We start from the raw sequence: 10,814 nt of genomic DNA on the forward strand, positions 1-10,814 counted from the left end.
CCCCCACCCCCACCTAGTGTGTGGCACAGGGCTGGTGCCCAGGAGTTCACCTGTTGTGTAAGTAGGGGAGCAGAGCCAGGGTCTGGATTCCTGGGAGGCTGCGCCTGAGCCCCAGAGCCAGACTGTACGGCCCAGGGCTGTGTTCCACTGACTGCGGACTTCCCGGACCGGCCCCAGGGCCTGCAGCGTGACCCCAGTGGAGCCGTGTCTCGTCCTGCCCCCTACGCCCCAGCCTGCTCCGTTGCCTGGAGAGGGCTCCCGGGCAGGCGGCACACAGGAGGGAGAGGGAGGTGTGGCCCAACTTGGCCTCTCTCGGGAGCAGCGCCCTGCTGTTCTCAGGTCACTTTCATCTGCATCATTGATCCACAGCAGTATGAAAAGTCAGAGCTGAGTCTTCATCATCACTCACAGTGAAGGATTCAGTGCTCAAGGTGGACTCACAGGCCAGGCTTCCGATGCCAGGTGTGGGCTTTCACCCCGGCCGGCCGCGAGGTCCCTGCTGTCTGTGGTCCCATGTTTCCGAGCACGTTCGAGCCTTGCCTGACTGGCAGCAGCGCTCTGCAGCTGGAGGGACCAGAATTGTTCTGCTAATGAGGCTGCGGGAGGCCATGCCCCGGTCACCGGTGAGTCTGCAGAACGCAGCTGGACCCAGCACCACACCTGCTTCGCGAGGGAAGCCCAGCTTAGCCCGAGTGAGGGGGCCTGGGTGCGCTACCCTGCATCACCCCAGCCACATCTGCATACGGGCCCCCAGGTGAGTGCTGCCCAGGAAGGTCACTGCGATGAGGAAGATGGCCAGCAGCGCTGCCTGTAGTGGGAACCACTGGTCCAACGTGGTTCTGAATGCTTGGTGGCAGCTGTCGTCCTGGTCAGCACAGGGCTACATGGAGGCCTGGGGGAGGCGCCTATAGCAAATGGTGGGGCCTAAATTTAAGCCCGTGCTTGCCCAGTGGTGCCCCACCTGGGGGGTGCACACCAGGGGCCACCTCAGCTGCTGTGTAACTGGTCGGTGACCCCCGTCTGAAACAGGCAGTAACAGCACCTACATCCTGGTGTTGGTGACCGGAGCAGAGTGGGCGAGTAGAGTGTGGGAGATGAAGTTGGAGCCTACATAGGACCTTCTAGGCCAGTTTTTAAGCGTTTGGTCAGGAGGGCTTGAGCGAACACTGGCAGCTCTGCCTAAGAAAGAAATACAGGGATCCGGGGTGGGCAGGAGATTACTTGGGGCTGGTGCAATCTCTCAGCCATAAAAATTAAAGTGAGGCTGCCACCAAGTGAGTTTCCAGGTGGCTCATTTGTCAGCCACTCAGGGAAAATGAGGGTGGCTTGGGCACGAAGTACGGAATGGGGGATGCTAAAAGTGGAGCAAACTGGGTTGGATGTAGGACCTGGGAAAAGTGAGGTTTGGAAGTTGGAAGCATGAGGTTGCCAGGTGCTATGTGGGGGAAGAGCCGTGAGAGGGCAGATTTGGGGGGAAGGTGAGGAGTTCACTTTGGGGCGCGTTGCTTGACGTGCCATTAAAACACCGTAGAGCTGTCAAGTGAAGCGTGAGCCTAGAGTCGGGGGTTGAGATCACCCTGCCCCGCACACCTGTTTTGCTTCCTGAGGCCCAGCTAGCACCTGTCATCGCCAGACCTTTCCAGAAGCCCAGACACCAGTTTAGACCCCACCACCCCAGCACAGGGCAGAGACCAGACCTCACAGCCTGCCCTTTGCCCATCTGTCCATCCATTTACCCACCATGCGCTGTGCCTCTACCTGTCAGACACAGTGCCAGGAACTGAGAATGCAGAAATGGGGAGCACCTGCCCGCGACAGGCTTGCGATTGGATTATAAATTCTCTGCTCCCCACCCTACGGCTGGCTGGCCCCGGCGTTTCTGTCAGTAAGTCAAGTTTGGACCCGACCACCCTTCAGGGCCCTGCCAACTGGGCTCTCCTGTAACCACCCCAGGCCAACTGGCCCTTGTCTCCTGAGCTGGGTGCCCGGGGCAGAGCTTTGGGCAGAGTCGGCTCCGGTTCCCATAACACAGCTGACCAGCACCTGTGCCCTGACATCGACTTTGCTGTCTTCGCGTTGCACCAAGAAGCGATTAACTGTAGTGAAGCAGCTAAGTCAAACCAGCAAGTGTGCTCTGTGCTCCACAGGACTTGGGTACGGCCTCCCTTCAAGGGGTGAAAATTGGCAGATCTCCACGCAACACGCACACAGATGGGCGTGTATCTGTAGCGCTCAGATTTCATGGGGTGGAGATTAGGGGAGATAAGACTTCAAGGTGTCCTGTAAGTTAGTGAAACTGGGAAGCAGCGCAAATGCTAGCTTAGGGGAGGAGGAGGGCACGGGCAGCTCCAGTGGCCACTCAGAAGGGTGCCGGGGTGGGGGCAGGGGCAGGGGCAGGCGAGGAAATGCAGCCCTCACAGAGCCTCGGCCGGGCAGGGTGAGGGCTGGCGGGGTGAGAGTCGGAGGTCCCAGAGCGCAGGCTGTGCAGGGCTAGGCCGTGAGTAGGGCTCTGGGCAAGTGCAGCCCAGAGGGGCAGACGCCCACACGGAGGATCCCCGAGGGCAGAGCAGGCTGGAGGGAGGTTGGGAACTTGCAGCTTCTCAGGTTAAAATCTCGCCACTGGAAAATGCACAGACCCCCGTTAGAACTTCACGTCGACTGGAGAGGCTGCTCGTGACAGCCACCTGATAGTCATGGGAGGGTGGGGGGCCTGACAGCGGGCACGGGTGAGTGACCAGCCCCTGCCTGTCCCACCCATGGGTTAGGAGACAATGCGCAGGCCCTCGTCATCTGCCCAGCTGGCGCCGGTGGGCCCTGGGCTGCTGAGAGCAGCCAGCTCCCCCTTTCTGGGGACGTTTATAAGCAGGGCACGTGCTGAGGAGAGGGGCTCGGGGGCAGCCGGAGACCCCGGAGACCCCGCGCCAGGAAAGGGAAGGCCCAAGGGGGCTGGAGCTGTCTTCACAGACCTTTCAACTGTCAGAGGGATCTGCTCAGGGCGAGTCGCAGCCTGGCATCAACCCCCCGCAGAGCCCAAGATGCCGTCCTGGCAGCTTTGTGGGCTGGACAGGCCCTCCGAGACCTGACCTCTGCCAGCCTCCCGGCCTCGTCACTCACGACGCCCCGTCTCACACTTCACCCCCTGGGTTATCAAACTGCCAGTACCCAGCCCCCGCCCCTCGCTTGCCTCCACTCAGGGCAAGTCGCAAGAACAGCTCCCTAGTGGCTGCTTGCTGGCCCCGTTCTCCCTCTTTTCTAGCCAGCCCCTGCCCGTCCTGGACGTTTTAGCTGTGACTACAGTGTCCCCTTGTCCGGGAATTGCTTCTCTGTGCCCCTCGCACCCACCCCCTCCGCATCATTCTGCTGTGGCTGTCGCTGTACCTGCACTGCCAGCCGGGCTGTCTCGGGGGTGGGGCGGCTGGACACGCCCTGGCTGGTCCTCGCAGCAAGGCCAGTGCCACCTCGTTACATGTTGTGATCCCCAAGTAACGTGATGCAGTGGGGTCCTGGAAGTAAAGGAACCTAGTGAGGTCGCACTTCCACGAGGCGATGGAACGGGACTGGGCCCTGAAGTCCAATGCCAGAGCTTCTGGTGGCCCTGGGAGAGGACCCCTGGCAGGCCAAGCGGTGGAGGGTGAAAGATTCTGGCCTCCGCACGTCCCAGCACCAGGGTGCAGACGCCAACGATACTCACAGTGAGCCTCCCCTTGGCCTCCCCCGGCTGCACTGCCTGCACAGGCCCCCCACTCTCCAGCCTTCCCTTTCTTCCATGGCGTGAATCACATTCTAGATTGTTATAAATGGCTCTCCTCATGGGTCTGTCAGATACCCTGTAGGCACCCACAGGTGTGGGGCCCTGGCCTGCCTTGACACTGGTGTCCAGTAGACATTTCCGGACCGAGCAGACCCTTTCCCTGCGCCTGGCAGGCGATGGGCACTTGACTGGCCACCTCCCACCCCCTCCAGCCACCTTGGAGGGAGGAGTTATACAAGTTTCCCCATTAGGAAGTGGGGTCCCAGAGGAACTAAGTAGCTGGCTCAGGGTCACTAGTCAGTGGCAGAATCAGTGGCCAGGCCCTTTGTGCCCTGTACAGGGCACTGTGTGGGGGAGGGGCAGGGACAAGGGGCATAGAGGAGGGCTTCCATGAGGAGGTGGCATCTGAGCGACGCCAAAATATCTTCAAGTCTGCACACTGGGCCACAGCGGGGAGGCCAGCACCCGAGAGGCCTGCCACGGGTCCAGGTCCCAGCCCGCTGTGGGGAGGCTGCTGGCATGTTCTTCACGCGCCCCTGCCGCTCCCCGGTCTGGGCACAGAGCCCTAAGTTTCAGTCCTGTCTGCAGGGCAGCTGCCCCTCCTCTTCCTTTGAGCTTGACAGTGAGCTCGCTCCTTCAGCGGCCACAGCGGCATCCATGCCCCCCCAACGAGGAAGGCCTGGGCCCCAGGCCGGGATGCGGACGTGGGGACCCTCCACGCCCCAGAAAGGGCCTTTTCAGGCCAATCCCACACCAGTTGTTAGAACTCCCACGTGGCGCCTTTCAGGCCAGCCAAAGGGACCAGCTGGCCAGGTAACGCCAGAGACCAGGCTCGTCTCCCCAACTCTGATCCTGAGTTCGAATCTTCCAGACACTCCTTTGTGGCTGTGTGATCCCCATGGGGGTCGGTCTCCTGGCTTGTGCAGCCAAGGCTTGGAGACTTGAGGTCTGAAGTTCCAGCTTCCAGAACGGAGCGGTTCCAATAGTCAGTCACCTGTCACAGAAAAAAAAATTTCTAATAGTCACAAACTGTGAATCAGGATTTTTCACTTAGTCCAGTACTTCCAAATTATTTTCCTTTTAACATATAGTCACTATAAAAGTACTAATGAGCTATCTTTTTTCACACTAAGTCATCTCAACTCAGGTTACCTACACGTCAGGGCCTCGGGTGCCACGTGTCCTTACCAGGCTGTGCCCCTCTTGTCTCTCGTTTCCCGGAGAGCTGGCACCCAGGACTCAACTCTGTGGCCTTGAAAGATGGGCAGTCCCTGAAGGCCTCCCTCTCCCCCGAAAAGGGGGGTGTCACGGGGGACAGGTCGCAACCTGGGTGTCCAGCTTTCTGAATATGTGTCCTTTCAGCTCAGATTCACCTGAGCCAGGTGTGGGTGAACCTCCGTGAGGTGTGAATGCGGACATGTGCTCCCCGTGTTAACAGGAGGAAAGGGGACAGACGAGAGACTGCTGCTCCACTGTCTCTCTGTCCTCCCTCCTTCCCGCAGGAGGGCGGGGCCTGGGGGTTTATGGGGAAGAAGCCCCCTCCCACACAGCCTTGGATGGGGTGCTGGAGTCCCCACTTGCCATCCACCCTCCCCAGGGTGGAGGGGAGGGCAGGTCCAGAGCAGGACCATGGTGGGTGACAGAGGATGCTGACCCCGGCCCCTGGACAGCCACAGCTGCTCCAGGGGAGAGGCTGGGGGCTGGGAGATGGCAGTCTCTGCCCCACCCAGCACCCTGAGCCGGGCACTCCACACGCCTAGACCAGCCTGTCACGTTCCCCGGGGCCCCGCGCCCACAGGCCTGGCACTGAGCAGACACCGAGTAGCTGTAGGTGGGCTGCACACCTCTCAGGGTCCCCAGGACCCCGCTCAAGGTCTCCCAAGTGTCTCCCCCACCCTCTGCTGCCTTCTCATGCCTGGCGCTGCCCTGTCCTCCTTCACAGCTCCCTGTCCATCTCTCTTTCGCCTTCTGCCTCGCCTGGGTCTGGTCTGAGTCTGTGTCGGCCTCTCCTCCTCTCGCCTCTTTCCGCCAGGCCTTATCTTCCTTTCTCTGTTGTCTGTTGCTCTCTCCCCGCGGCCCCGCACTCCCCCTCCTCTGGTCTCTGTCCCATCCCCTTGTCTATCTCGGCTTCTCTGTCCCTTGTTTCTGCTCTGTGTCCCCTCTTCCCCCACCCTCTCCCTGTCACGGTGTAGGCCTCTGCCCCTGAGCTTCGGGGGAGCCCCAGCTCCTCACAGGTCCCCGATTCCCCTCCCTGGGAAGGCAGGCGGCGGCAGTGGCAGCCAGCGAGAGGCCCCACTGATGACAGGAGAGCCTCAGCATCCCTCGGAGCTGTCACCGAGGAAATCACACACCAGCGCCTGAAATTCAAATTAGAGTTTTGCTGAAGCTGCTAAAACTCATCAAATACTATCTTTGAAGTCCCCCAGCAAGCTGGTCATTGCTCTTAAATGAGCCCCTGTTGGAAATGAGATGGAGGGGCGGGGGGTGTGGGCAGAACCATCATCCAGGGCCTAGGAGTGGGGTCCTCGCCTTACACCCCTCCCCCAGACATGCCAGCCACCAGAAGTGCCATCTGGGGGTCCCCTCCAGCCATGCCCCCCAGGTCGGCCACCAGCACCTGCAGACCAAGATCCACTGTTCCACACAGCCCCGCGGCCAGGAGCCGGGGTCTGTGGAGAAGCAGCAAGGAAGAGGAAGCCGTCGGGATGGCCAGCCTGGGCCCTGGTGGAGGCCTGGGGCCTCACCCTGCAGGCCGCCTCCACACCCCTGCACAAGAGGGGCACGAGAGGCGCACCAGGGGGCGCCTACCTCGGGCCCTACCTCGGGCACTGTTCTCAGAACCGTGTCCGTGTTAGCTCATGTCATCGGTAGAGCAGCCCATGTTACCCTGTTTTGCCAAATGAGGCTGGAGGAGCGAAGCCACTTGCTCAGGGTTCCCCCCACCTGCCATCTCCCCATCCTCCTCTCGGGCTCTCCAGTGTCTTGGGGTTCTGCCCCGGCCCCAGCCAAGCCCCCTGCACTTGGGTCTCCCCGGCCACCCTCTGCCTGCCCTTTGTCCGTCCCTCCCACGGAGGTAGCCTATCGCCACGCCCCTGCCAGCGGGCTGCCTGCTGTCCCCCACTGCCTGTCCCTACCACCAGCCTGACCTTCCTGTTGCACATAATCCTTTGCAGTTTGGCGTTGGTGAAGCCACCACCAGGCAAGGACAGGCAGTTTTCTGCTAAGGAACATTAAAAGTCCTTGGGCTGGGTTCCCATTATCTATGAAGGAACAACCCCAAAGGGGAGAGAGTAACTGAGACTGAGAGGGAGAGGGGGTCCCACGGCCATGGGAACAGGAGGAGAGACCGGCCACTGTGTTGGGGAAGGGGCGGAGGCAGAACAGCTGGCTTCTGCCTGGCACCTTGGGAGGATTCCCCGTGGCCGGGTAGAGCAGCTGACTGGGCTCTCCAGGACAGGCAGCCGGGGATGGGGGGGGAGGGGGCGCCTGGGTCCCTGCGGGCGTGTGCAGAGCCAGGGGTGCTAAATCGCAAGGCGGGAGTCATAAGGGTACATGCCACCCTCACTGCCCTTGGAGCCTCGATTCCGTCGCCAAGCCTGCTGGCCCGGGCCTTGAAGGGGACATGGCCCGGCTCTCTCGAGTCCCAGGTGCCTGGAGAAGAGAGATGTGGTCCCACAGAGACCTGTCACCGGGATAAGCTCTGAGGTGCAGGCAGCTCTAGGAGAACAGCCTGAGGATGCACCCAACACAGGCTTGGGGGTCAGGGGAGGTTGACCGAGACCCCCGTTTGAGCAGGTCACCAGGAAGCGAGAAAGGGCCGGAGGACAGGAGTGTGCCAGTCAAGCGCTTGGGCAAGGGCACCCAGAGAGACCAGAGTAGAAGAAACGGAAGTGTGAGTAGCGCTTACAGCGGGGAAGTGTGGGTAGGAGCTCCCTGTTCGAGCAGGTAAGCAAGAGTTGGAACTCTGGAGGGGACTGGATAGAGAAGGCAGTCCCACATGCACCCGAAGCCCTTCCAGGACTTGGTGGCCATGTTCAGTCTATGCGGCCTCCCCTGTACCTGCAACGTGCCTGGCGCTGTGTGAACCGGGTGACTGCCACAGGGGAGCACCCCTGGCAGAGGCTCCTCAGCCCTGCGTGCCCCCAGGCTCAGCTCCCACAGAGCCAGGACACGGCACGCCTCCCCCATCAGCCAGGTCAGGGGGACCCCGGTTCTGGGGGATCCCGGCAGGTGATTCAGAGGACCTGGTGAGGAGGCGCCACACCAGGCCAGCACAGACTATTCAGAGAAGGACGCCGACACAAAGCCGGGGAGCCCTGGTCGCACAGGACAGCGGCGGTCAGCCCGGAGTCAGAAGCCAGGCCAGCGCTCAGCTCCCAGGCTCCCGGTGCAGGCCTTCCGCCTCCACCAGCCACTGGGCCCCAGACAAAACTGGAGATTCCCGGCTGGAATTTTCCGCGGTGCTTGATGCGGCTGAGTAAACCCCGTGGGCGCCTGTCTCGCTGTCTGCTGCGTGCCAGGCCCCAGCGCATGTCTGAAGCCTTGCTGCGGCCAGGCCGCCCGTGGATACCAATAGCCTCGGACCCACACCAGAGCCACTCGGGAAGCGCAACCGGAAGCGGGGGAGGCGCGGGGCGCAGCTGGGAGCCGTCCAGGACCTCCCAGGGCCTCCACCCGCTGGAGCACCCCCACCCCCACCCCCACCCCCACCCAGCGCGACGTCCGCAGGCTCCGCAGCCCCTGCACGTGCCCGACGCGCGCCAGTGCTCAGCCTGCAGGTGCACGCGTGAGCGGCAGCGGCTGACAAGTGCCCCAGGTGTATTTCAGGGGCGACTAAAGCTCCGTGTTTAATGGTTAGAGCCACACTGGTCACGGCTGTCACCGAGGATTTCACGGACTCGTTTACATCTTTAGCTTCCGCCTTCGGAGACGACTTCATCATCCCCAGGCTCCAGCCCCTCTCCCACGGTGGGCGCGGAGGTGGGTGGGGCCAGAGCGCCGAGCTCCCTCTCTGGCCTGCTCCGTGAGGGGCAAACTGGCTGGAAAACCGAGTCTGGATGGAAGGTCAGGCGGGTCTGGGGCGGGGTTGGGCCCCAAACACTTACCCTGAGCACAGCCCCACAGGCCCCGCCAGCTGCAGGCGCTGCTGAGGGCTGCTCAGAAGTGTGGGGATCTGGGACAAGCGGGAGGCGAGAGCCAGAAGCCGTCACCCTGGGCAAGGTCAGCAGCTCAGGGAGCAGGCAACAGCCTGCTTCAGAAGAAGCTGCAGGAACCGCCCAGGAGAGCCAGCGTGGAGGGGGCAGCCCACCACATGCCTTGGGAAACTGCTGGGAACTGGGGGGGCCGGGGCGGTGTGAAGGGCTGGGCCCAGGTTGGGGCTGGCTGATGTGCCTGGCAGGCAGCCAGAGCTCAGGGACAGCCCCAGGAGTTGGGGTGCCCAGGGGCCACATGCAGGAGTCAGGATCTGACTTCTGGGCCCACACCAGTGACTCTGAGCCACTGTGCACCCCCCGCCCCCATTTCCTGCTCTATGAGGCAGGTAATCGTAAGTCACGCCCATGGGTGGGTAAGAAGGCATTTGTGGTATAGCTGGTGCCAGGCTGGCCCACAGCACCTATGCCCACACCCGAGGGGCTACCACAGCCAGCTGCTCGGATGAGGAGGACCCAGGGGAAGGGGAAGCGACGCTGGGAGCAGGCGCCTCAGGGGGCTTCCAGTAGGAGGTGAAGCCCCAGCTGAGACCTGCTGAATAAGGGAGGCTCTGGCCCATGGGGGGGTGGCAGGCAAGGGCGAGGAAGCGTGTGGGAGGCCAGAGGGGCCGGGCGGAACTGCGAGAGCCCCCCCACCCACCAGGGCTCCTTTCTCGGCTCTCTCCTGGGCCAGGGGACATGGCCCTGGCTGTGGGAGGAAGCTGGAGGGGAGGGGGGCTGGGGGACGCCCCGGCTGGACAGGGCTGCTGCCTGGGAGGTTCCTTGGCTTCTGCGAGGAGGCAGCGAAGAGGCTGAGGGCTGCCGGGGGCCACTGCCAGTGGTGACCGCTGTCTGCCTCATCAGCACTCCCTCCACAGCCCGGGCCTGTCACCGGCAGCCCCAGGAAACGTCCCCTCGGAGAGGTGCCTGATGGGCCTGTCACCAAGGTGCCATCCCGCCCTGGCGGCCCCCCCACCCTCACCACCCCCACCGGGTTATCTGCTCTCACCAGGAACATCGTCCTTCTGCGGTGCCCCGGCACTGAGCAGGGAGGGCGGGAGCTCGGGCAGAGGAGCTGCCTTCTTCCCCCAACAAACGACCTTGGGCAGGGCTGCTACAGCTTAGCCAGAATTCAGACACCCTGGGCCCCAGCAGCCCTGGCTCTCACCCCCTCTCCCCCGCAGCCCAGGAGTGAGTCTCACTTGGGGTGACTCCACATGGAACTGGACCCTTGGGTGCTCCTTCTAGTTGACCCCGAGCCACTGATGGGTCTCCGGCTCCCGAGTTACTCTGTCTCCCTCCCAGTTCTGAACCCCCATCAGGATCCCTGCCCGGGAAGTTGTCTGGCGGACAGGACCGTACACAGCGGTGGCCTGGGTCCACGCCTTGGTTCAGTTGCTCCCTGGGTGGGTGACCTCAGGGAACCTGTGCTCCCCCGCAGAGCCCCCGGGGAGCCTACTGGAGAGGGGGTGTGGAGCCCACAGCGGCACCTCCTGAGTGACACCCTCTGTCCAGCTGGAGCCCCATCTCTCTCCAAGACTCATGAATGAACCAAAGGCCGGCCCCTCTCGTGTTCTGGCTCCCCTGTGGGGTGATGGCCTCCGCCAGGAGCCAGGAAGTTGGGCTCTGGTGCCAGATCGGCTGCCGGCTGTGTGGCCTCAGGGAAGGCACCTGCCCTCTCTGGTTCCTTAATCACCGCCACCCTCCCCCACAGGCACTGTGATCACACTGGTAGTGCTGCCTCCTCTTGGCCCTTCAGCCGGTGTTCCCCCTTCTGCCATCAAGGGGTCTCTCTGCACTATGGGTGCTAAATGAGCTAGGACTGCGCCACCAGAGGTGTCTCCCACACCAGCACCCAGCACGGCCCCCACCAC

This window comes from Condylura cristata, unplaced genomic scaffold (genome assembly GCF_000260355.1).
Source record: "Condylura cristata isolate star-nosed mole 26May11 unplaced genomic scaffold, ConCri1.0 scaffold00008, whole genome shotgun sequence".
NCBI lineage: Eukaryota > Metazoa > Chordata > Mammalia > Eulipotyphla > Talpidae > Condylura > Condylura cristata.